Source organism: Strigops habroptila, chromosome 7, assembly GCF_004027225.2.
Source record: "Strigops habroptila isolate Jane chromosome 7, bStrHab1.2.pri, whole genome shotgun sequence".
Lineage (NCBI taxonomy): Eukaryota > Metazoa > Chordata > Aves > Psittaciformes > Psittacidae > Strigops > Strigops habroptila.
The window spans coordinates 52,901,455-52,928,831 of NC_044283.2; the positions used below are offsets into that span (position 1 = coordinate 52,901,455).

At 42.2% G+C, this 27,377-nt stretch overlaps 1 long non-coding RNA gene across 2 annotated transcripts in view; it reads left to right on the plus strand.

Annotated features, from left to right (window-relative positions):
* LOC115610451 overlaps nt 1-27,377 on the plus strand; it is a 125,145-nt gene that overhangs the window by 86,545 nt on the left and 11,223 nt on the right. For both annotated transcript variants that reach the window (XR_003992235.1, XR_003992234.1), the window contains exons 3-4: nt 25,110-25,347; nt 25,508-25,704. This is a non-coding gene — a long non-coding RNA (uncharacterized LOC115610451). The remainder of the gene's footprint in view (nt 1-25,109; nt 25,348-25,507; nt 25,705-27,377) is intronic.

Here is a 27,377-nt window from a genome sequence, read left to right on the forward strand (position 1 = left end):
TGTGCCCTCACAACTGCCCTCCTGGCAGTTCTGAGTTGTCCTCATGGGCAAGGACTGGCTTTGGTGTGCACTGAATGGGGCATACGAGAAAGAAGTCTTACATACGAGACGGAGGAGACAACCTGTTTGGAGTACGACGGTTAGGTTTGTCACAGTATTCCTCTTTTGAGCAGGCCTGTAAATATCATAGAATCAGCTAGGTTGGAAAAGACCTTTAAGACCATCAAGTCCAACCATTACTCCAGAACTGCCAACTCCACCACTAAACCATGTCACTGAGGGCCTTGTCTACACGGTTTTTGAACACTTTCAGGAACGGTGATCCCACCACTGCCCTGGGCAGCCTATTCCAATGCCTGAACACCCTCTCTGTGAAGAAATTGTGCCTAATCTCCAGTCTAAACCTCCCCTGGCGCAGCTTGAGGCTGTTACCTCTTGTCCTATCACTTGTTACTTGGGAGAAGAGACCCCACCTCACTACAACCTCCTTTCAGGTAGTAGTAGAGACCAGTAAGATCCCCCGTGAACCTTTTCTTCTCCAGGCTAAACAAGCCCAGTTCCTTCAGTTGATCCTTGTAGGACTTGTGCTCCAGACTCTTCACCAGCTTTGTTGCCCTTCTCTGGACATGCTCCAGCAACTCAATATGATAAGCCCTCGGAGCCACAACACCTGCAGTAGTGCCTTCGTTTTAAGAAGCAACGGCACAAAAGCTCGATTTGCTGCTGCAGGAGTGTTCATTTTACCGATCCAAACCGGCCTTCCAGCCCTTCCCTCGGCAAGTGTCCGGGTTCGCTCCCGCCCAGCCCTGACACAGCAGCGGGGCCTCCCTCCACGGCGGCACAAACGGACGCTAGAGGGCGCTCCGCCGCCAGGCCCCGAGGTCTCTCCCGCCCTCGGGCGCCGCTCGCGTCGTTCCGGGCTCGCTGGCGGCGCCGGGGGCTGATCGTTCCGCCCCGCACGCCCCGCGGGAAAGCCGCACCGCCGCCAGGGCCGGGAGGCGAGGAGGAGGACGGTGTGAGCGCCGGCGGCACTCGGACACCCGGCAGGCGGGGCCGAGCACCTCAGCCCGCCCCCTGCCGCCCGCCCGCCTGCCGCAGTGCCCCTGCAGCCGGCGGGCTCGCCGCTCCCCTCCCGCGGGAACCATCTTCTCCGCCCGGTCCGTGCCTGGTCAGCTTCCCCCTCCTCCCGTCCCGGTGTCTCCGTTTGCCTCGGTGGCGTCGCTGCGAGACAGCGTTACCTGTCCAGCTGCGCGGAGAATGACAGTGTCAAAAAACTAAGGCATCCTTTAAGGAAAGGAAATGTTTGGCCACTGAAATATCCACTATAGCTGCATGACGGGATTTTCCAGACAGGCTAGGGTGCTTTCGAAAGCACTGCTGCTTGATCTTCACTTAACTTGTACAACGTGCTGGCCCTGAACAGTGGTTGTAGAAGCACAGAATCAGCGAATGGTTTGGGTTGGAAGGGACCTTAAAGATCATGCAGTTCCAACCTCCCTGCCACGGGCAGGGAGACGTCCCATTAGACCACGTTGTTCAAAGCCCTGTCCAGCCTGGCCTTGAACACTGCCAGGGATGGAGCATTCACAGCTTCTCTGGGCAACCTGTGCCAGCGTCTCACCACCCTCACAGTAAAGAATTTCTTCCTCACATCTAACCTGAACTTCCCCTGTTTCAGTTTAAACCCATTACCCCTTGTCCTATCACTACAGTCCCTGAAGAAGAGTCCCTCCCCAGCATCCTTGTAGGCCCCCTTCAGGTACTGGAAGGCTTCTGTGAGGTCTCCACGCAGCCTTCTCTTCTCCGGGCTGAACAGCCCCAACTTTGTCAGCCTGTATGTATGTTTTCTTATGTGTAACAGCCAGTTGTTCAAAATACCTGTAACGCATCTTATCCATCCATCTATCCAGCCAGCCAGCCAGCAGAAGGACTCTGCTCACAGAAGAGTTTCATTCCCACCAGCATTAGCTTAGGTTTTGTCTGGGTGGTTGCTCTTACTGTATTGCTGAGCTTGGCTGGTTGGACATCAGGCCCAGCCAGCCACCTTCCCTGTGGTGCGTGCCATAGGTCAGGTCACTAGTGCCAAGCCCAAACTGATTTCATGAAGCATACCAAAAAGCTCTCAAATAGTTAAGGTCAGGTGTTTTCCGACAGCGTGTATTTGCATAGGATTTTGATGCCTGTTCCTCTGCAGCTTGGAATAATAGTTTAAATCTTTCTTGCCTTCTCCCATATGAGCAGAGGTGGCATTTAACTACAGGGAAGTGGTGATTGGGTAATGGTTTGGATACAATTTCAGAAAAATATGAGCACAAAAGAGTTAGAGGCAGCAAAAGCAGGTATTCTGCCTAATGCCCTCAGCTACCATTAAGAAACATGAAAATCTAATTGTACTGAATGGAAACGTACATCTTCATCGCTGATTATGACACGGAAGAAAATTACTATATGATTGGCATCATAATGGCCAATGTTGAAATGTGATGACACGCCAATATGATGTACATCTCCATTAGGAATGGTAAATCAAAGGTTATTCATTTGTGCTTGATTTATGCCTGGGAAAAGCTACCAAGGGAAATCTTGATTTAAATGTCCCAAGTCGTAAAAGAAAGCCACGAGTGCCCTCTTCTGGCTACAAACGATAACTGTAGGCTCTGCAGTACTTCTCCCTGTTGATACTTATTTCTGTGTATAATTTAAATTGTCGGTCTTTCATTGTCACTTTTACCACCACCATGCTCTGTGATATTTGCAGTAAAATAATTCATAGTCCTTTCTTGTATTTTACCCTCTGTTTCAGCAGGAGATGGGATAACATCTAATCCTGTGAAATCTCCCTTCTCGCAACCAGAGGCCTTAATCTTGCTGGTAATCTTATTCCAGGAATACAACAGAAAACTGCACAAGGTCTGTGCAGTTTATTACAGAGCATGGAGGAAAGGATTCCTATTTTCTGAGTTAGATGAGAGACACAACCTCATGGGTATATTGAACAGGATCTAGACCACATGAGAAAAGAATTATTAAGGGGACGGCACTTAAATTCTTTGCTGAGTTGCTGGCCCATCATAGGCAGCTACTCTGTAGTTGCCTCTTTAATAGCTGCAGAGAGAAGAGCTGATGAGATGAGAGGGAGAAAATATCTCAACTTCTTGCTTGCTACTATGCTCTGTGCCCCCAAGCCTTTTACTACCTTGTTTTCTTTGTGGACAACATATCATGATATCCAACACCCATGGCTGTATCGGAACATCAGCTCTGGCTGGTGTAAAATATAGGTGAAGCCTCAATCTTTCAGCTGCTTATACCACCCCACCTCCAATTCTTGAATTTTCCAGCTTTTAAGATACATCTTTTCCCACTCTTCCATGCAGCTAAAATTCCTGCCTAAGTTCTCATTATTTAGCAGCTCAGTTGCTGCAACATCCTCTTTTTCTCTGGCCTCGACACATGCAGCCTTGCCTATGCCCTAATCATACTGCATCCAGCTGCCGTTGCTTCAAAGATAATATTCCTAGCCTGTCTCTTTGAACATGTCACTCCACTCTTGGCATCCCTGCACTACCTCCCCCCTCCCTATCTTGCATCAACATAAGCTGCCTATCTTCATTTTCAAGCCCCCCTGGGACCCTACCTATCATCTCTCATTGTCAGGAGGCAGGAACAGCTGTCAGGAACAGAACAGCTCCAGTAACTGCCCTGCCTGAGCAGACTTCCAGTTCTACTGTGCTTGGTCCTCATATGCCTTTTTAGAGCAGGATGTGGGTAAGCAGGATTGGTCAGGAGCAAAAAAGGGAGTCACCGTTAAAGGCAGTCAGGGATGCAGGCAGCTGCAAGATTTAAATGTGGTTAAAACTTGAAAATGGACCATCTCCTTTTGTTCAGAGTTACCACCTCTTGTGTTCCTCTCAAAGCAAGCCCTTCCTCGTTTTCTTCTCTGTGATGTCTCCAATACTTGGAGGGTACCCTGCATAAACACTCTCAGATTCATGTTGGTAGCTCTCTACAATCTGCTTAAAGCTCTCCTTTGCCATGACGTCTGCAAGAGCTTTGACAACCCTTAGACTGCTAGTGAGGTAATACTGCTGTCAGCCACACTGAGCATTCTCATTTCCTTTATTCTCCTTCTGTCTGTTTGTATCCATCTGTGGTCTCTTGTCCTCTGTTTAGTTTGTAATCACTTTGGGATAGGGCCATCATTTTGTCCGATGTTTACACAGTGCTTCAGACAATATTTGTTGTTAGGGTTCCTGTGTGGTCTGATAATACAAATAATAAATAAACCCAGTAACAGCCTGCGGCAGGTGCTCTCTTCTTGCATAGACCTCACTGATTTCAGACTGTGGGCTGAGCAAATTGCATGAATGTGGCTTGGGTCTTGTGGGTAACTGAGCAAAGGGAAGAAACAGAACAGCAGTGCTGTATGTTCCATTCTAAATGTTGGCCAAAATGCTTTTAATCAAATCCCTCCCACCCCCCACCCCTTTTTTTTCTCCTTTTTTTCTATATCATCAAGCAGTGTAGAGCAGAAGCAGGGGCAACCTTTTAGCTTCATGTCATTTTCTCCTAGGAAAGGGCAGGGCGGAAAGAAGGCAAAAGTTTATGGGCTTTTGTTTCTTTCTGAAAAATACAACAGAAGGGATATAAAAAGCAGGAGGAAGAAAAAAAACGAGGCATTTGCAGATCCTTTGGCCTCACCTTTTGCCCTTTGTAGTTGGTACAAAACTACTTGAAGAGCCTAATCCTCAGCTATTTTCATAGCCAGTAGTAAATGGAATCTTTGCCTTATTTTCCTAATCTGTAAATTGAGCATCTCTTGCTTTAACACTTTTTTTGTAAGTCCTTTGAAGATTGACAGGGATATGTCATGAATTGTTATTATTCTGTGGTAACTTGAGTTCAAATTTATTAGCCAAAAGTGTTTAAAGCTTATTTGATTTTACTGTCTGCACTAACCAACCTTCAGAAATGCCTGGTGCTTGCTAGAGAGAAAAAAGGATACAGCTGTATCGCAAAACACAGTGTCTCTGAATTGCAAAGTTATCCATAAAGAGCTCTCCTTAGGCTGTTACTCATAAAGTGAGCAATCTTTGGGATCAGGTCAGGATCCAAATTACGCAAAAGTGAGTTAAAGTACCTTAGCAATACCAGTACAACACAAAACCTCAGCCTGTGTGGTTTACAGTACCAGCCAAGAGCAGACAGTAAGGAATTACTGGGAGTAATAAAGCAGAGAGCAGTGTTACAAATTCTGTATCAAGGTATTGGATAAATTGGGCAAGTATCAAGTTGGATATAACGCAACCGTTTGAAAACCACAGAAAGTTTTAGTCTGAGCTATGCTTGTAGTGTGGTGGTACAGGCCTATGTCTTATTTAGTGCTTTTACTCTGAAAGCTCCGAAGACGCTTTCAGATAGTGATTGAGAAAATGAAGACATTCTATTGTGTTATAGAACATAGACACTGATAATATTAAAATATAAATAGATTATTATCATCACCTCTGGAAAAGTTAGATATAGTACCACATGTTGAATTTAGCTTCCCAATGGGATTCTTAATAAAAGACAAAAAAAGCCCCAAAAGAAGACCACAGGAAACAACTGTCATTAAGCATAAGAGAAGGCAGGATGAGTAATGGGACAGATAGTGTGATGCAGTAGACAGCTGTAACACAAGATACTGCATTGTAAAGTCAGGCTTATCCTCAGTGAGAATGCTTTGCTCATTGGTACTGATCCTCTGCAGAGCCAGCAGACCAAGGAAGATTTCATCCTGAGAAAGAGAACCCAAATTACTAAAGACCTTAAAGCAATGCAGCCTCTGTCAACTACTCTGAACTAAGGCTTAGGAGGATCATCAGGGTTATGCTGATTGCCAAAATACGACCAAAAGTTACATGCCTGAAAGAACACGAATGCATGAGAAAACAGAAAATAGAGCAAAAAATCTTTCTGTGAGAACTTAATAGCAGCGTTTAGATATAGCCTTGGTTTAAGTATGAGAAACATTCAGCTTCCCCTAAGACACTCTTTTAAATGATTTTTCCTGCCATATGCCTGTCTTTCCTTGGCTTTAAGCTGACCCTGGTATCTGTAACCTGGCTCCTTTTGTGTCCTGTGTCCTTATTATTGTCACTGATGGGCAAGCTTAGGGAGAACTTGAAAATTAAACAGGAAAATGGCATTTTTGTTGATGTCACAGGGACCATCCCACAGTGACATTCAGTTCAGGAAATATGGAATGATATTTGTTATGGCCTGAATGAATTTTTTGAGGGTTTGTTTGGGGTGATTTTGGGGGTTTCGGGTTTGTTTTGGCTTGGTTTTTTTGCAACATTTAGTACATCTGTTCTAGAAGTAGAAGAAAACACAACAGGTGACAAGCAAGGCAGTTAATGAGACTGAACAGGCATAAGAACATAGTAGTTAGATGGTATGCTATGGGCCAAAGTGAAGGCATTTATTTATTGTCTCAATCAAATAGCAACATAAGCTTTTCTTTTTCCCTTTATGTTATTAGTCTTATAACATGGAAAACGTTTTCTTTCCCTGTGGAACTCCTCCAAGTCAATCCACCCCCATAAGGAAACCCAACCTTTAATACTTTGTAATAAATAAAACATCAGGAGTAAAGATATACAACAACACATTATGACAAATATTACCAAAAAGCATGCACAAATCTGTTCAATAATGTCCTTTTGGAAAATTCCTCTACTGATGTGTCTAAGCACTTAAGAATTTAATATCTGAGCACCTCACAATCACTAATGGATTTTAGTCTCCCTTCACTCCAAAGGCAGAAAAGTGTGTTGCCCTTTTACAGATTTAGAAGTGAATAGTCAGTGACTTGCCCAGGGTCATATCTAAATCTTTTGGTGGAAATGGGGTTTGGAGTCAGGATTTCTCTGTCCTGGTCCAATACCTTAAGCAATCTTTTTACCCATTAACAGACCCACATCGCAACATTTAGGAAAGGGCTATCTGTGATGCATAATGTTCATTGGCCTTTTTATAATATCCCAGATTCTTCTAGTCCTGACTAATCATCAGGAAGAGTTTGCTATTAGCTTAGCCTTTGAAAGAAGCTGCTCTCCAGTGAGGTATACAATTGCCCTGACCTCAGGAGTTGTACACAGCCCTACAACAATTCATATATTTGCAGCCCACTCCCCAAAGGAAATTGTCCTGGCAGGGTTCTGGACCAAGGTTTGCACTGTGTTTAAAAACACTTTGCTGCATATGGCTTGGTTAGGAAAATTCTACACAAGCAAAGTGATAAAAAAAACAATCAAATGAAAAAACCTCCCTCTGGCCAAGATCTGAAAGAGTGGATGGTGCTCAGTCGATTCTACACCCATGTTTAAGTTCTCTAACCCCTACCTAAGGGAGCACTTAAGCACTTTAGCCTTAAATGCATGAGCAACCACGTTGCCTGGGGGAGGGGGGTGAGGTGGGGATGAGGGAGTGGGGAGAAGATTCATCTGCTTTGCTGGGTCAGGACCCTGACGCAAAGTCCATGGATATTTGATTCTTTTGAAAATCAGGCCATTTCTTTTAATGCTTTACATGGATTTCTGAGTCTAATTTTAGTCATTTGTATTTTTAAAATCCAGGCCTAAATACACTCCCCACAGGAAATGCAGCGTCCCTGATATTTGGGTCAGAATGCTCCCACTAGGGATAATTTCTTTAAATCACTGGCCAGCAAAGAAAGAAACCACCCTGGCAGCACCCTCCTCCCGCAAGCCTTTCCTATCCCCAAGGTTAGTTTGGGACCCTGGGTGCATTTTGAATGGCTGTTGATACAAAGTCGTGCTCTTTTCTTTTTCATGTCACTTATTTAAAGAGGAATCTTGAAGCGGTTGTTTACTGCAGCAATGCTTAGGAAGAAAAAGAATAGTGAGTGTATTTTCAAATGCCCTCAGCAGCTTTCTTTTTATTTTGCTCTCCAAACCCCTGCTATTCAAATTCTCTTCTCCTCAGAGCACTAACAGCTAAATTGTTCTATGCATCCAGCTCCCATTAGCGAAAGGAGTCATGCACATCATTCCCATGAACCACTTTAGCAGCACAGTCGTATATGACAAGGTATGCCTCAAAGAGAGAGGATGCTAGATAAATATTAACCGCACGGTGTTGTTATTTTAACTTACATTTAAAATAGCGTGTGGATTTTTAAAATGTACAGTTTTAGTATTTGGTATCAGTCATCTTTGTCTTACCAGTTTAAGAAATTAGATATGCCAGACCATAACAAATCTGCATTAGACTCATGGGGTTTGCTGTTTTATGTTGGAGAAAAAAGGGGTGGTGGTGACATTTGGGTTTACTGTCATACCTCAATAATCCACAAACCCTAATTTCTCAGCAATGAGTTCGTGTCCTTTGCTTTACATTAATTGCATTGAAATTACTGTCAATTATTCAAACTCTCAGTAGTCACAACTCATTTAATATCTCTTGCTCCATGCAGACAATCTGAGATCTGACTGTGCTTAGATTCATATATGGACAGACAGCATGATTTCTTTATACGGCAGAGATTCCCTTGAAATCCTCCTGCCTCCTGAACAAGATTAGTATGAATTAAAGTATTGCTCTGACTAACTCTCATTCGGGAAGCATATCAATTCCATCGGTTGCATCAAAATCAAGCTCAAAAGTGTGATCATTGCATAGATTCAAACATGCTACAGAGAATAAAAGAAAGAGAATTTTTTTTTCTTTTTTGGTAGTGTGGGAGGAGAGAAAACCATGTTTTTCCCTGATTTCAGACAATTAGTTTCTGATTTATATCCTAAAGCCCATCAGTTGGTTATCCTTACAATTTCATCTTCGAGAGCATAGCTCGCTATAGATAGCTTTACAGAAAACTCATAAAAATTTAAAACCATTTTCTAAGTCTAGTGGACTTTTTCTTCTCTGTTATCAATGACAGTGAATTCTGGTGTCTAAATGTGGATTTTGTATTTAAAAAAACCTTCTTTTGGATGAGTTTTTCTTGTTTTATTAAATCAGTGGACCTCTCATTCTTCATGGTTAACAGCAGTAATTGCCAGTCACATGGCTATATTTCTGTAACCATTGATACCAGTAACTAGAAAATCAAGCAAATAGTCCCCATTTCATATAAAAGGTCGAAATTGTGTATCTTAAATACTTTAATCCACACTCAAAATGACCATGCAACCATTCTGAAGTGCATGGATATAACATTAAAACATAGCAACCTTAAAAGTGGAGTGTACCCCTGATAACTGAAATTCTCCAAGCAGTAGTTACTATTTACTCACAATTTTGGACAATGCAAAAACATAAAAGCTGCTGCTCTCAGAATTGTTGCATATTACCATCATTCATCAAAACTCTGTCTTTATGGTCAATGTCTTGTCTTCCCCACTTTATATTCTTTTCATATTCTTTTATCACCAATACGGAGTCCGCAAGAATCTGCACAGTAACAGCAACAGCACAGTAACAAACCAGTGAGTTTATGCAGCAAAGGACTGCAGTGTGGACAAGAGAAAGATTTCAAGTACCATGCTTCCAGGAGGCTTATTTAAACCATAACAAAATAATTAAAAATTGCTTGACCGTACCTTTTTAATTGGCTCCCTGATAGAAGGGTTAATAGGAATTCTAATACCTGTGTAAAAAAAAGACAGATAAAGAAAACAGTGTAATGTAAAATAATTCAGATTGCCTCTGTGTAAATGAGGCAATAAATGCCTGCAACACGAAGCTCAGTCTGACTTCACAGCAGGGCCTGGTGCTTAATTGAAAGTCCTAACTAGACCCATTTATCAAAGAAATCACTCAGAGGGAAATTTAATTATCACAATTAATCTATTTTTTTTAGAAAGTCTCAGCAAAGCACATTGAAAATTTCTTTGGGAAGAATTTTATAATGTTATCAACAAGAAAAGTCAAGCACCAAACTTCTCTCCCCTCAGAGAAAAAAAAAAAACAGGCAGGCAGGCACAGGGCACGTTGTGTGAGGAGCTCCTTGTAACGCCACTTAGGCATAACTGAGAGTAATGAGCATCATCACAGCAGGAGCTCAAATGGAAATATTTCTTCCTAAATCACAAAATTGCTCCCTTTGCAAGCTGGAGAGAACACCTGGCTTTTGGGAAAGCTGCCCCACACATGCCCATGGGCTCTGGGTCCTTGCCACAGTTTTGCTTGGCTCTACAGGACTCTCTCACCCCTCAATTGCTCCCCCATGAACCCCTGTTCACAGATTGTCTCAGCGCACACACAAAAAAGTCCCAAGGCACAACATGGCCTCTACTCAGTAACTAGCGTGTGATGCTCGGGAAAGTAAGGAACTAGGGTCACATTTTGTTTTAAGCACTTGCGTAAAGAGGAGGTGCCTTCGGTAGAGTTGCCCATCCTTGCATCAATGTTGAGTTTGCTCCAATGGGCAAAGAGCCATTCTAAGACCAGGTTATTTCCTTGAGTAACTGGTGATATTCCACTCCCAGCCTTAGCAGTTGTATGAGTTGGGAAGGAAGGTAGCTCCAAGCTGCGATCTTACTGAGCTGCTCACATTTGGCATTTCCCAAGAGGTTTTAATTTGCTTGCTTTCTCAAGACCAGGTAACATTTAGCAGTCTAGTTAAACTTTCTTTCTTATTTTGAAAAACAACCCCTTCTTTTTATGCAGAGTCCTACCTCTATTTCTATGCCTCCTATGTAAGCCTGAGGTGCTACAGAAGACTACTCATGGAGCACTCGTGGAGCAGATAACAAGTAGAGTTACATCTATGTGCATCCCATGGCACTTGACATGCCTGTGTGAAGATGAAAAGAAAGCCCCAAGAAAGTATGCAAGTCTGTGCCATGATAAAAATCCCCTTCAGTCAGTCAGCAAGCTGGTAGCTGATACATTTTTAGGGCTTCTGGGCACTAGCATGCAGCAAGTGATAGGCAGGAGTCTGCTCCTGCACTTTGAGAGCATGGAGCTCCAGCATTTGAGTTGGAGGCAGGAGCTGGCATATTTGCACTGGTTTCAATGAAGGGCAACAATGAGCACTTGAAAGGACAGGGAAAATGGGGCCAGAGATTTTCTTTCACTTTGTGTGGCTTGCACAGCCCCACACGTACTCATTTTTCCCCAGGCTTAAAGGGAGTCCATAAGACACACTAAGGTATCATAATTTTCCCTTCCATTCTTCAGAGTCAGAGAACATCAGAAATTGTGACCATGCTAACATTTTCATGCATACCCTTTTTCCCTCTTCTTCAGTGGAAAAAGTTGGTCTCCCAATGTCACTGAAGTTGTTTGCTGCCTTTTCTGCCAGTGCTTCCTACATTATTCAGGTTATACTAATCACCAGAGGGGAAGGAAACAACTCCAGAGCAGATTGAATTACCGTTTAATTGGGCATCCTGTGAAATAAACATTGTGACTTGGATAAGATTAAAATGTGAGTCACAAGTCTGGTGAGCTTTTAAGTGTTAGGGAATGTGGGGAGAAAATCAGGCAAGAGCAGCAAGGAGAGAGCAGCTAGGAGCAATGCTCAGCAGAACAGCAACTGCTGGAGACAGTTACTTGTTTTTACCAGGGTCAGACTAAAGCTCCAGTGGACAGAATTGGGCAAAACAACTGACAGTTCTTTATTTAAGAAGAATTACATTTTCAATCTCATTTCCATTTATATTCCTTTGTTTGTACCGAACCCATCTGTGAATGCCCTCTGGCAATATAGCACTGTCCAGCTCAGCTACATTCTTAGATATTAAAGATGAGTACTTAGAAGTGCTTCTGAAGAAGGACTTAAACAACAGGTTTGGCATCTTCCGTGCACATTCTTTTGCTACTTTGCAATACTTCTGGTGAGTAGATTTGCCAGAATAAACAAATTGTAGACACAGAAATGACAACTATATTGCAGAATATTTATTAAAATATGAATCCCAAATGTGTAATCGTGACCATTCACATAAGCCTCACTTGATTTACCTCCATAGACCTGATGCTGCATTTAGGGACAGGGGTTCTCATTTAGCCGCTTAAGAAACATCACGTCAAGCTCCTACTTCACAAGCTTACTTAGGTTCAGCTGTCCCTGGACTGCTTTCTCCTTTGCCGCCCTCCTGAGGCAAAGGAGAGGCTGGCTGTGGTAGATGATTTTGTGATGGAGCCAGTTGTCTGGCAGAAATTGGCTAAAGCCCAGATCAGCCTGTCTCTTCTGCACTGCACCTGAATAGCAACTGATGGAAGCCGCTATGGCTGCTGTCTCCTGGCGATGACTGCACATCAGCCACCTGGGAATGAAAGGTTCCCAGCCTATGACAATCCCCGGAGCTCTCTGATCCTCAGGATATTTATTGTGGCTTGGAAATTGCAAAAGTTGTTGGTTTTCTGTTTACCACCAGGTGGCCCAACTATTCCACCGTTCATGAGGAACCAAGACTCCATTAGAGAACAGCAGCTGGAACTTTTTAAGGTCTACATATTTTTCTTTCCAGGCCTCCACTTCCCCTCCTTCCTTTTCATTCAGTTGATTAAAAGTGATCAGGGCTGCTTTGATTTCTCAGCTCAATCCTTTTCTCTAAGCAATTGAGAAAACCTGTTCTTCCAGCAGTCCAGCCCTAGCTTTCAAGATCCAGCTCAGCCATCTCTTACCTTAGTCCAAATGAACTCTTGCCATAACAACCAAGGTACCTTGGACTTTTCCTCATGCTTCAGTAACTGGAGATTGTTTCCTTTGTTTGTTGGCTCTGCTATGTCTCCAGTAGCTGGCTTTGTGACCACCCATGAGTTCTGCACCAGCCACATAGGCTGGATTTAGAGATGCCTTGAGTCCCCAGAGCATCGCAGAGTGGATTCAGTGGGCCAGAGCATCTGACTCAGCAAACAGGTTTTTATTTTTAAAACCACAGACAGCTTGGGACTTCAACAGTCCTGTCACTTGGAAGTTTTGGGGTAGACGTTTGAGAGCTGTCTGAGCTAACAGCTCTTTGGGTTTCAAGAGAAGCTGGTGTTACAGCTCACTCTATTAACAGTCCTACTGTTATGGACTGACTTTCCGTCTTGGACATTACTGGTCTAAAAATGGGAAGGAAGATATTATCAGATGTTCATCTCAGGCTTTTCTTGATGGGAAGGGTAGGGAAAGCTCTAGCTGTCACAGCAGTGTGAACTAATGACACTACATCAGCACCAATGCTATTACATTGATATACAGGTATTGGGAGGCCATCGAATGACTCCTTAGGAGAAGGAAGCATGATTTCAGGAGAAGATGAATTATTTAATGTACTGCAACACTGAGGGCTTAGTTTTGTATTTTCTACCATTTACATAATGCCTGAAAGCTTTTGGAAGGTACTTTCAAAACAAATCTCAGCAACTAAAGTGATTAACTAAGATTATTTGCTTAAAACATCCATGATTCATTTGTTTACCCATCTTTGTAATCACACATTCTAGTTTTGATGTGAGCAGGGACAAAGTACAATGACAGCAGGCAGGATCATCACATCAGCGCCCAGCAACAGAACCATCTTCCCATAATCAGTTCATATCACTCTGAAACTGGTGCCTGATGGTCCCAAATCAAAGGTATGCAGTTTCTGAATGCCCCCTATCATAACACAGTTGCAGCACAATACATAACTGTGTCAGGCAAATTTTCCCAAAGAACGTGGTGATTGAACTTTTAAATATACCAGTCATTTGGAGAAAAATTCAGGAGTCTTTAAAATACTTTGGTAAATGGATTAGTAATAAATAATAAATACCTGGAAATCAGGAGAGACTTTCAGTTGCATCACAAAAATGTCATGAAGTAGTACTGGATATTTCAGCTACTTTAACCTAGCCTTGGGCACGGAAGAGTCCAATTCTGATCATTTGGAGGATAAGCTATCAAATTCAGGGTAACGAGGCTTTAGCCAAGGTGTTACTCTGGATTTACACGTCTGCAGATAGAATCAGATGCTATCTCCTAGTCTATGCATCCTCTGAGAATAGAATTAATTTTGAATTCTCGTATCATCTGCTTGCTTGTGCACTTATTTGCTAACTGTCTGACTGAGTGAGCTATTCTGGGTCAGTATGATTTAGGCATCCTTTATTACACAGTTTCCAATTCAGTACATTTTTTAATCAAGACTAAATTGAAGTCAGGTTCCAGGTATATATAGATATAATATATATTTAGTGAATACATTGCAAATCCCCAAGTCTAATTTTGAATGTTTCTATAATAGAGAAAAAATAAAGAAGGTTCCTTTATTTTGTAGAGGAGTGTTACAATGTTGTCGCTTCTTAAAGGCAAGTTAAGACCTATTTTCACATTTTTAAAATCACATTAGCTAAAAGCTTGTTAAGGAATAAATAGTCCAGAGGATAATTGAGACTTAGCTGGCTTAAGCATTAATGAATCAAAATCAGATGCCAGATCATTAATTAATTCTACAAATTATAATGTTGCCATTACTGGCAAATACTATGAAAACTAATACCAAGGAGCAAATTAAACTGCATATTTTCCTACTTATACGTATCTTTTGACAAAAATAAAAATGCAGTGGTTATTTTTGGTTGATGACATACAGTGCCTATACTTGTAAAACTTTTGGGAGATCCTTAATTTTTAAAAACATTTCAATTTCTTTAACATGCTATTTATAGAATGTGCCTATCATAGACTATAAGGATATTTCCATCAGCGCTGTAACCCACGGAAAGTAAAATGTAGTGAAAGTGACAGAAAAGTCAGTTCAACACTTCCAAAGCCTCACAAAAATTCACACCCCTTCGAATCAGCCTCTTTGGCAAAAGACAGAATAATCGACAGGTCTTGCAATGTGGCCTGAAGTGCAACCATCTCAGGCTCTGTCAGACCAGTGCAGAAAGTGAATTAGAGGGAAAGCGAGAGAGGCAAAAGAGAAGGTCATCTGGACATTTCTGGCCACTACTTCTCATCCCATAACAAGAAGAAAACTTCAATGCATTTAGAAGGTGGCAAACTTCAAAAACTCTTTTACAGAGTGCAGAACAAATCTGAGAAATAGGCTGTGACAGGGTACCACTGAGGCCAGAACCTTAGGAGGAGTAAAAGACTCAACAGTGATGAGGTGATATAACATGAGATAATATAACAAGATGATATAACATCAGCCTAGTCGGAATAAAACTTTAGGGCCAAAATGACAGAGTACCTTTATCTGAAAACTCACAGTATTTAACTCTTTGTCTGATGTGGTGCATCTTTTCCTCTTTGCCCACCATGTGACAGATACCAAAATTATCTAGATCTAGAACATGCAGGTGGTCTAAAGAATATCCAAAATGCTTTAATTAAGCCTGGAGACCAATCAAAAGCCAACACACTGTGGCACTAGTGTAATAGTTTGCTCAGTTAAGCATCACTAAGTAAATGGCTAGGTGCAATCTCCTCTAGCTGAGATAAAGTTGTCCTGAAGAATCCAGCAAAGACTGCCAAGTCCGATGCGTGTAAGAGCAATCTGTGCCCGTAAGAACAAGCTGTGGAAGAATGTCCCATTTCTTTCCTCCATATTGATTGCTATTTTCATTTCATTTTCTTCCTCTTTTCAATTAAAAAAAAAGGAAGTCTGGATGAACCTGATTTTTTTCTAGGAATAACAAGAAGGCATTCTGAAATAAAAATTTTCTTGCAGTTTCCCAAACCAAACACAGCGCAGTTTCCAGTAGGAATCTGAGACTTGTGAATCTTGTTGCCATAAGCTACATTTCAGCTGAAGAACAATAAGATGCCACCTTATTTCAGCCCTCAATATCTGCCCACCATCAATGACAGACAAATCATTTTTGCCAAAACAAACCTATAATGTAAATCAGAGAGGCTAGCACCATGCTGATGGTCTGTTTTGATAGCTTCATATATATGCTGAATAGATGAGTTCTTGGTAATTTTTTACCCTTTGGGATCTCTGAACTACCTAAAGATACTGACCTCTGCCATGCAATAAAAATGAAACTGGCAATAGGCAATGTTGAAGATAGTAATGCATTCTAATATATCTACATTGTCTACCCCTATATTGAATTCATGCCCCTTTTCTGTGTCTAGAATGACAGATAATACCAGAACTGTTTTATTTCAACTTTTGGCCTTCTGGCAAAAATAGAGCATCTAAAAAACAAAAAGACCAGTAATTATGATCTGCCTCCAAAGTTTCTGCTTTGAACACAAGTCTAGAAACAGCTGACGGCAGCCAGCAGTGGGTGCCTAGGAAGCGTAAGAAGAGGACAAGCATGTAGGGATGCTCCCTCCAAGGGCTTTTCCAGCCTGCAACACTTTGCAGCTCACCAACTTCTTGAGATATTTAATAGTCCTTGAAGAATTATTCTTGTGTGAATTTTTACAGTCATACATTTTCTTAACTCTGTACTGAGTAAGAAATACAATCAGTATGGGTCACTCTTCTAGTTTTAGTGGCTGATCAGGCTACCCTGCTAGATTGGTGGAAAGATGACTACTTTTTGTAACAACTCAGAGGTAGAAAGGACTCTCTTTACACGGTTGAATGGCCAAGTTCACGGTGAAATAGCTGCTATAATTCTGCTGGGATTTCATATTATCATTAATGATTTGCTACAGCACTTGAAGCCTGCAATGCTATCCCTTAAAAGGATTTAAAATCTAAACACATTAAAAAAACTCTATATTCACTCTGTGTGGCTTACATTCCTATTTCCTGACAATACAGCCCTAATTCTTTTGACACTCTGAAGTCTGTCACTGTTGGAAATTATTAATGCCACCATCATCAAGGAAAGCTACAAGCCCAAACCAGGAACTTTTACAGCTGTGATGTGAAAGCAGGGAGTATTCAGCTGCTGTAGAAACATCTTTTGCATGAAACTGTCCTGCTCTTTAGCTTGTTTTCATCTTTTTCTATCCATGGAAGTTAATTAATTACAGTAATTAACAGTTAGACTAAATCTATGCAGGCTAACAGAAACTTTGTTCCAGATGGACTCTGCCACGTAATGAGGGACAGTTGATAGTGGCTTTTTCCTTTTCAAAAGGAGTCCAATGGTAGAGCACAGTTTGGGGAAAAGGAAATAAAACAATCTTTCATCCATACAAGTGAGATGTCTGGTGAGAAGTAACTAACATTAATTGGTAAGTGGCACCAAAATAGATGCATATTTTTTTTGTCCATTTGTTATTATCTTACAAGCTTTCAGCCAATTTACTGAGATCATTTGTATAAAATTGATTTTTGTTTATGGTTTTATCAGACAGACAAACACCCACTGATGCTTATACGTGATTGTCCTATCACACAGTGCTCTGTGTGTAGATATACATATAAAACAGCTACCCAAAGACTGGATGCACTGGAAAATGCATTAGATGGGACATGATTTTTATAAAGAATAGTTATGCCAATATCATGTGCCAAATAGACTTACTTATTTCCAGATATACATGCCTTTCTTGTCTTGGATAGTGCTACTTTGGACAATTTTATTACTGAATGAAAGCAACTGTATGCTGATTGAATTAAATTTCTATAATTAAGATAATTGTAGCAGTGCAAAGGGGAAAACTTTCTATGCAGCCACAGTGTCACCTGTCTCTGAGGCTGTATCTCTCCCCTTTGTTGGGCAGGCTGCAGACTACAATGCTGGTGAATTTGCTACTGCCCTCACCCTTTAGATGCTCCTGTTTTTATACCCAAATGTCCCTAATCCAGTTCCCATTGTGTCATGTTTAAATTAGAAGTTCATTGGCACACACCTTTAACGAGCTATCATGCACTCTTCCTACTCCACTGTCATTTACACTGAGGGATGTCAGAGAAAGAGAAAGGCACCAAAATATGCTCAAAGAGCTTTCTTAGATTAACAGTTTGGGGAATATTATAAATTACAGTAGAAGCAAGGTGGTATTTTTTGCTTGCTTGTTTGTTTTTCAAGCTGTTCTACAAGGTGTGACACAGTAGGGAAAATTCTGCCCTTAGGAAAGTTAATGGGAAACAATCCAGCAGTTGCAACAGGGGCAGGATTTTTCTGTTATGTATTGTCCTGTTCCCATCCTTCCCCCTCTGCCTCCTCTCCAGCACACATACAGTAGACAAAGAACAATGCTGCTCTTATTTCAGCTGTCATTTCAAAGGAAGAAGACTGACTTAATTCCCTGTCACCAGGTCACTTAATTGCTTGGCGGTCATAAAGGATAAAAATTTTTATTGTTCAATTTAATTAGACAAGGTCCAGAATAAAATCATTTGAATTTTCTCATAACACAATCTATCTCTTTGATAAAGGATAAAAGCTTATTTCAACAGGAAATCATGGCTTGAGTCACATCTGGAAAAACCCTAGCACCTCAAGTTACCGAAATAAAACTTCTTTGTGTAGTCAAATGCAAAATCTATTCTGATTTCTATAAGTAATGAGAGTGATATTAAGTGTTTTTTAGCTATGTTGGGGTTTGGAAAAGAGGTTAAGCTCCTAGCTAGGGAGTGTAAAGAGGGCCTGGGAAAATTGAAAAGTAGTTTATATTAATTCATTGTGGCTAAAGATGAAAGCTGTCTTTAGGATCTACCATTTCTTTAGGATGCTGCAGAACCTTACAGCTTCAACAGACACTGTAACCACCATACAGCAAACTGTAAGTTTTGCCATTTTAAAAGATTGTTTCCATCTGACCTGTTTACAGAAATTGAGCAGATTGACAGCTTGCCCATACTGGTGCAGAAGGATGCCAACCTTGGCAGCAGTTTGTGTTTTTTCTTAAGAGTACAGAGAAACCTCTAGAAGTTCACCATGTAACAGTTTGGAAGGAGAAGGAATTCTGTAGCACCTGTATGGCAAAAAACCTGCTGGTCATCTGACTCTTCCTATGGGTATATGTGTGATGGCTAACAGGTCTAAGAGAGACAAAGAGGTGGAGCAGAAAGCCACTGAAAGAGAACGCTTTTTAACATTAGTAAGTTTATAAAATCATAATGGCTGGTGGGGGCTCAAAACTGCCTGCCCAGTCAAGAGAGGTAGTGATTCTGCACTTTGTCAAAGTAGCTTTTTCTCAAAAGTAATTCTGCAGCAATCAAAATACATTAATTTTTCCACAGGTGGTAGAACTGATGGGATGATGTCTACTGTTTTCTCACTTGTTGAAGGCCAGCATTTTGCCCGATGAATACATTGAAGCAGTATCAGGATGATGCTTTTTCATTTTATTTTTTAAAACATCCTATTAAACCAGCAAAAGTAACCTGATCCAACTCGAGCAGAGACCATATTTGTTCTGGTCTAAAACATCTTCTAGGGGTTAGTGTATGTTGTTTGAAAAGAGGTTTAAGTTGTACAGATAAGAGCCACTGGAGCCAGGGCATGAAATTCTCTTCAGGTGTTAGTATAGTTGTGGCCCAGTTTCCCAAGATACTAGACTGGAGAAGCCTGGGACAACCAGCGTGCAGAGCTTTCCTCTTTCCTTTTTCTTCCCTTTTTCCCTTCCTGTTTCTTTTCTGAAACCCATGCAGGTGTGCCTCCTTTGAAGCCAGGAGGCCACTTCTTCAGTAAGCATTGCTGATGGAGCTGGCAAAAACTACTGATGCTGGCTTCATCTCTCTGTTCCTTTCCCCTCAGAATTGTTACCTTCCAAATTTCTTGCCCATCGTATTACTTCATAAAGCCATCAGGATATCTCTCCATTTGAAAATGCTCTGTTAGACCTAGTTTACTCAAACTCTGTGTACAAGTTGCTAGTATATGTTTAGATCTTCAGTGAGTTCGTGCAGCTCAAGATAGATCTGCTAAAGTTCGTGGAACTGCTCCAATTTACCTCAACTGTAGGTCTGATCCATCTTTTCTCACTTGTTTCTTTACCCAGCTCCTTTTTCTTGATCCAACTTCTTTTCTCATCTACATTTACCAGTCTAGTATTTTGAATTTTTATGCAGTCTAGTTTCATTTACTGTTAAAAATGCATCTCCAGTATCAGGCGCATCATTTTCTAAGCCTTCATCATGCCAAGAGAGTTAGTAAAACATCAGTTTTTCATTGTAGTTCCCAACCCATATGTTTTCAAGTAGCACTAGGGAAACATTTTTTAAAGGACAGACTCCAGAGATGTCTCCTAATATCATCAGCAATGATAATCAAAAGCTGCTTCTGCAGCAGCCTGTGGGATTATCAGTCTCTCAAAAGGAAATTCAGCAGCTTTTCTTGCAGCAACATTTATTCCTTGCCCTTCCACCTCAAGCTATCGTTCACCTCAAGCTATCGTTCACCTCAAGGTGTTGACACCCTGGACAACTCCATTTCCATATGCACTTCCTATTTAAGTATCCGGAGGGACCCTTAATCCAGGGTCAGAACCCCTCCTGGCTTTCTAAGGAAAATGTAACTGAAATGCTAATAACAGTTTATCATAGTTCATAGATAATGCAAGTTATGCCTCTTTTACAGTTGCAAAACACCTCTGAGGAAGTTTGGTTGGTTTTTTTTTCTTTGCAAATTCAGACATAATTTCAGCTAGTCATGAAACTGTTAGGACTTAGACTCCTTCACAAAGGAATGCACTGCTAATTTCAAGCTTTTTGGTCTAATTCTGGTGAGGCCCAATGGTAATACAACCTGTTCCTGTCCTGTGACTGGCAGTGCTCTGGGTGTTTATGAATACCCGTGTAATGATCATAGTTTCTGCAAACCTTTCTGCTACTGACCTCTTTCTTTGACAAGGGGAGTAACATAGAGCACAAAGGAACAGGAATAGCCCTGTTGAAGAGTTCAACTAAACACTGTCCAAAATTGCTTTACCCACAGCAATCTCATTATTTTGCACTCTTTGCCTACGATTTCTCACTATTTCTTTTCCTCTCTCTCCAAATTTGTCTCATCGAAATGTTCTACTGCCTTTTCTTCTTTCTCTTCTTCAGTTCCTTGGACAGCATCTTCAGGACTTACTGCCTGTCTGTCCTTCCCCACAGGGTGGAAGCAGTTTGACATTGCCTGGGCCATCAGGGCATATCTAGCTGTGGAGCCCAGCAGAGCTCCACTGATACCTGGAAGAGGATCAGTGAGGGTCCTTTCCTGCAAATGTGAAGGTGGTCATTGCTTGCCTTGGCTTCTTTCTACCTCTTCTCAGGTAAAGCTCTGAGTGTCATTTACTGTCAATGACAAAAATTCAACTCATTGAATTTCTGTAGGGTTGAGAATATAAGCCCTTGCTTGGCCATGAGAGTACAATATAGTGAAAAGCAACAGCAACCAACCTCTGCAACCCTCCCCAGCCAGCCTTGCTGTCCTTAAACTTCTGGAAGAGGGCTTTGCGGTTGTCTTCAGCACCCACAAAGAGCCCGGGAGGAGAGGCAAACATAGCGCAGAAGCGGTTGAGGCAAGCAGAGGGGATCTGACCACAGCCCAGGCTGTGACAAGAGAAATTGAAATGTAAATTCTGCACCTTGGCAATAAATTTCACAGCAGCCTAATTTTCCTAGGAATGATGCCTTTGGCAGAGCCTGTGTGGCCCGGAAAGGAGTGGGTTTTAAATTTTCTAGAATTCCCTAATCCGCTTTATCAGCCGCTTCTCCCCAAACTGCTGCTACTCCCTGAGAGATTTAAAGCCACAGTGGCTTCTTCAAGGCCTCTTCCTGATTATTATGTATATTCTCATCCAGTCAAGACAGAGAAACATTAACATGTGATTTACAGCATGGGACCAATCGCAGATACCAGCACTCAATGTTTGAAATTCAAGCCATATCTACTTGCAGCAAACTCTTCAGGATCAATCTAGAGATAAAAAGGAGGGCCCTACCTTTTTAAAAGGCAGTAGAGATTCATTGTTGAGGTCTGTCAGTCTTACCAATGCATGCAATGGCACTCACACAGTATTGATACATGCCCCTGTGCTGGCTTTAATTCCTTCCTTTTTGTTTGATTGTTTGATTGTTTGTTTGTTTGTTTGTTTAGGGGGGTCTGGTTGGTTGGTTGGTTTTTGGTTTTGATCGGTTGAGGATTTTTTCGTTGTAACCATTTGCTTTTCATCTCATGTTTCAAGCCTTTGTATCTATCTGTCAAACAGGCAGTGGATTCAGGACAGGTTTTCATGCCAAGGCATTCCTTTACCTAATGAAAACAAGTGAATAAAACATAAGAGAAGTACCTTTAAATTAAAAATAGAGACAAAATAAAAAAGGAAAATAATATCAAAAGGAAAATATTTTTCCCCTATAAAAATGCCTCTTGAATGGATGAATCTCAATTTAATTCTTCTAATTTAAGTGTGCACTAACACCCTAATTAAATAAGGAAAAAGGACCAGCTGTGGCAGAAGAGAAATATATGCGTATGTGAAAAGTCAAGACAATCCAGATAAACTTCTGATGGCATGACATATTCATGCAGAGTAGTCACTTTTCAAAACTAAAATTTTCTCCCCAAGTCCCCCAGTTTGTATTATTAATGACATTTTTCTTAGCCTGCATTACCATTTCCATCTGAGGGGAAAAAAAGACAAAAACTTGTCTCAAGTTTGAAAGGACAAAGCGGTCTCAGAGCCACAAACATCAAATGCTTTTGCACAAGCCTTTGAATGGATTTCATCTGCACAGTTTTGTAAATGGATAGAGTGAGTGGTACTCCTGGCCTGAGACTCTCTGCTGGGGGGTGCTCAGGGATGAGCTGCAGCCAAGTGGCAAACCTGGGTGGGGAAAAAGGCATGGGAAAGGCACTTCAGTACACTGCAACAGCAGCCCCACACAATGGGGCCCATTCCAACCTCCAGGACACCAGTCCCATTTCGCAGTAGCTTTTGTGAAGTGACTACATTTGGGGCCTGATTTAAGTCAAGGGTAACACTGATGGATAGGAGCTAATTTAAGTCTACACTGAAGAGTTGTGATGAGCCAGGTCATTAGAGTCATTTCAGTTTGTTCCTCCAGGCTGCATAGAGCCTTGGATACCATATCCTAAACATCTGCCACTGACTAGCTGTCCCTCTTCTCTGTTTAACATGAATATCTTGTAATTGGAGTGTCAAGCTTCTTGCTGCCACTGCAGAGGAGGAGGATACGGAGGAGGAACCAGAAGAAATCCGTCTTTGCCATAATGAATGCATGCAGTTCAGACCAGACTGGGCTGTTCAGATGGTTTTTTCCTCCTTTTCATCTCCTTTGTAGGGGCTCAAGCAGTACCAGAACACAGAAATCTCCTTTTAGGGCTTCAAACCTATCAAAGGTCCTCTGGGTCCACTGTGCAGGGAGACAGACAGGGAAGCTTTTTTGATGCATCTTTGTAATCTCTATGCTGCTGGCACTTTGTGCATATCTTGTTGGCTGTCAGTGTGGGGGCACCTGGCAGAGGTTCCTCCTGTGATGTGGGGGCCAGGGAGCCTGTCCTGGCTGCCACTCGGTGAGGCAGGGCCCCCATGGGTTCATTCAGAAGGGGTGACAAATAGCTGGTGTTACTGCAGTCTCTGGTGCCTAAGTGTACCAGGCAGCACAAACTTAGATGCAGTGCCCCCGCAATGAGACATAGAAAGCACAAGCAGGTGTTTGCTGTGATATTGTTAACTCATTTATAGAGCTGTTTTTAGGGGCCTGGGCAGCAACTGCCACTGGCTGTACTCCATGTGGCCTCTGGCATTTCCCTGCTGGTTTATGGCTATAGATGAGATCTCTGGTACCCAAAGGCCTGGGGCTTTTTTGCCCCCAGCCTGCTTCTAGCAACAGTTAGGGGCCCTAAAGGAGCGATAAGAGGGTCTTCAGTGCAGAAAAAGCCCCAGTCACAGCTATGTACTTTAGCCATCTGAAAAGAGGAGTGCAAGGTCAGAGCACCACAGGAACACACCCATCCCACTGCCACGTCCCTGGTATTGCTTTGGTGATGCATGCAGCTGCACTGCACTGAGTTGATACTGCCTCGGCCCATCTTGGTGTCATTGCCCACCTGCCCTGCTTGTTTTGTTTGCTTGCAGTCCTAATGGATGGAAATCAAAGCTTTGTCACCTTACTCCATTCACCTTAATCTGAAAAGGTAACTGTAGCTACAGCCTTTGCAAACCAGCTTGACTGCTCTTCCCATGGCAAATACCATCTACTCACTGACTAGCCACAGGAGATTTTAATATTGTTTTGTTGTCTTCCTTAGACAGATTTGAAAGTGAATAAATCACATGCATGTCCCACTGCTAAAGCTATTGATCAGATGTGTAAAGATTGGACGCTCACAGAGATGTGACAAAATCTGCATCACTTTTCTAAAATCACATTTTCTCCTTTCTTAAATGCAAGATTCACAATTCCTATCCGGGAACCCATTTTAGTAGCAGGTATTGCTGAAGTCAAAATTAACACTTGGAATGACCATCAAGTTAACGTTGACCTCTTTCCTGCAGTTGTTCTGATCAAGCCTTTAAAATATCCTCTCATCACTGGTTATATGCAATTTCCTACACCTCTTTAAATAAATCTGACCTTGAAAAACAATGAGGAAACTCATGAATAGATCGTAGTTACCTTGAAGAGATATTCCAGACCTAGCTGAAAAAATACAGAAGTCATTTGTAGTCAGAAATGCAAGTTAAGATCAGAACCTTTGATTTGTTTTTAATACATAGCTAAATAAGATTTCCCACAGGCTTGAACAAATCATCAGTAAATCCAAATTTCAATAGAGAACAGGAAAATTGGACTGAGTAATTCTTATGAAGTCTGGCGTATTTTACATCTCCTATTCATCTATTCACTTTTTCACAATGTTGCCCAGAAAATGTTAGAATTCATACACTGGGGTACAAAAATAGCTTAGGAAAAAGTACTAGATGAAAAAGTACTTCCCTGGAAAGCAAGATTTAAAAAATATATTCCATAAAAATTATTCTCTGTAGATGCTCCAGAACATATTAAGCTAGTGGTGTCTAAGTTAAAAATAAACCATTGAAGAAGAGCTTTTATTTGCAACTTGGAGCAGGACAAGCTGTCTTTTTGCGTTTAGCTAGTGCCAGTACGCATAAATTATTTTGTGTTTCACTTAATTGCTGAAGGTTTGTACCTCATCATTTTGCAGTTCGAGGCTCTATCCTATGGTAAGGAATTCCTTAAGTAAAGGACTAGGTGAAGATGTCTGTTTGGTTTCTGCAGGAATCTGAATTGAAATAGATGTCACAGGCATTCCTGACCACAGCAAACCTCAGAAAACAGCCATCGATAGCCTTGGCCTTGTACAGCTGACCCTATTTGGACTATGATTACCTCTCCAAAATTCACCCAGAGTATACTGGCAACCAGAATGAAGTATGAGCCCTGTCTGCCTGGAAGACTAACAACTTAGCTATGGAGATTGGCTTTGCGTGCTATGTTACTCAAGTCTGCCTTTTAGGTAAGAACAAGCAATAATTTCCATGGGGAGTCAGAAAATGAATACAGCCCTGAAATGCACACTAAATTGCCTTTGCATTTAGTTGTCTACCAACATGATAGTTATAAGATGCTAAGAGCACTGAAATGTTTTTATGTTGACTTGACTTCTTCATCCATAGGGAATGATGATGCTACACAGTGATGAAAGGCACCTGAGTCCTTTCCTGAAATGACAAAGGACTGGAGAGCTCTGTGGTACCTCCTCACATTCACTTCGAGCTTTGCTTTATGTCTCCACTCATCCTACATCACAAGCGTCCAAATTCTGCCTGTGCCACTGGAGTGCCACTGACTGGTTGTATTGAGTCAGCACTGGGTAATGCTGTCCATACGTGTGATTACATCTCTGTGCCAGTGGGCAGGGGTTATACCAACAGCCCTCTCAAGTGATGGTAAAAGCCATAATAACAAAGTCATGGCACATGTGTAATAATAATGAGAATAATAATGAGCATTTATTACCCTATCTATTTGCAAGGTTCTGAAGTTCAGCCACAGCTTAGTCTTCCCTCACACACTCTTTCTCGCTCCCTCCCCACCCCTCTGCTGTTGGTTATTCAGACTCCTACAGGCAACCACAGAAGAAATGCAGGGTGCTTGCAGGATCTGCTGGGTGAGTGGTGAACCCCAAGCAAACACACTGTTTATTCAGAAATATTTCAGGCTGTTTTCAGGAGCCAAGAGAATACCGATTTCTAATTGTGCTTACCTCTTAAAGGGGAGCACACAATTCTCAGTGGTAACTTTCCATTTCAATGGCTACTGAAAGAAATCTGTTTTGGGAATTCCCTTATTTGTGCAAGAATGCTTTCATGCCATTAAGATGCTTTGCAAAGAGAAACAAGATCTAGGGGCTTGTTGAGGCACAGTTTTCACTACCCAGTAGAGTTAGTCTCATTAAAATGGACCTCGTCTCCTTGCTGCTCCTGCACATACTGTCAGTTTATCACAGCTCATCTGACATCTCTAAAATGGAAAGCATGACGTAAAGCAGGAAAAAGAGCTCGAGATTGAAAAAAGCCAAAACAAAAATTACAAAGACTTTGGAGAAACAGCTCCCAGGAAAAGATGTCTGTATACAAACTTGTCAAGTCTTCAGGGTGTCAGTGTGCCAGACACAGGGAACAGTAAGTGTTTAGGCTGTGCACCACTCTCTGCATTGCCCAGCTCTGCAAGGAGTAGTGCACACTCCTGGAGCCGTGCACACAGGAGCAACCTTCTTAAGAAAACCCTTCCCCAAAAAACCCTGCAGAGACACCTCCCTGCCTCCCCACTCTGCAGACTGAAGAGTGTGGACACAGCCATGAGGGGCTGCAACTGCGATGTCTGCCCACCCTCCTGCCCAGACCCTGCGCCAACACAAGGCAGGCCAGTCTGGGTCTTTCAGGCAGTTCCTGAAGGTGGTGGGCCTGAATGTTGGTTTACCCTTGAGTTTTAAGCTGGGAGCTTGGGAACAGCAGAAGTGTCTGGATGAAAGGAAAAAAAAAAGCCCTCTGAGACCTCCTCCAGGTCAATGAGGAGTGCAAATCCTGTTCTCTGCCTGACAAAAGGCAACAACTAGAAAATTATCAGACAACAGAAGGGACACTGAGAAAGCCCCAGGCCACAGAGCAGTGCGGCTGTGGGAAGCACAGGGGCAAGGGTAGTTGGGGGGATCCACCATGCCTGCTGGGGATATAAAATCCCCTTTGCCCCTCACACAGGCTGGGATGCAGCAGCTCCCAGCAAAGAACTGCTGCTGCCTTTACTCCCGAAGCTGGAGGGCAAAACCTCAAAGGGGGATGCTGCAGAGGTCAAGTGGGCCCAGTGATGGGCGAGGATGGCTATGTGCTGCAGGGAGCTGCTGCCCTCCAAGGTGGCCTCCTTCCCTTCCAGAGGGCAGAAATGCCCCCAGAGGGAGCTTGCTGTGGGAGACGTAAATTCTCCTGTTGGTTTCCGTGTGACAGCAGTAAATTCTTTTATTGCTTCTTAAGCTGAATTTTCCACGGT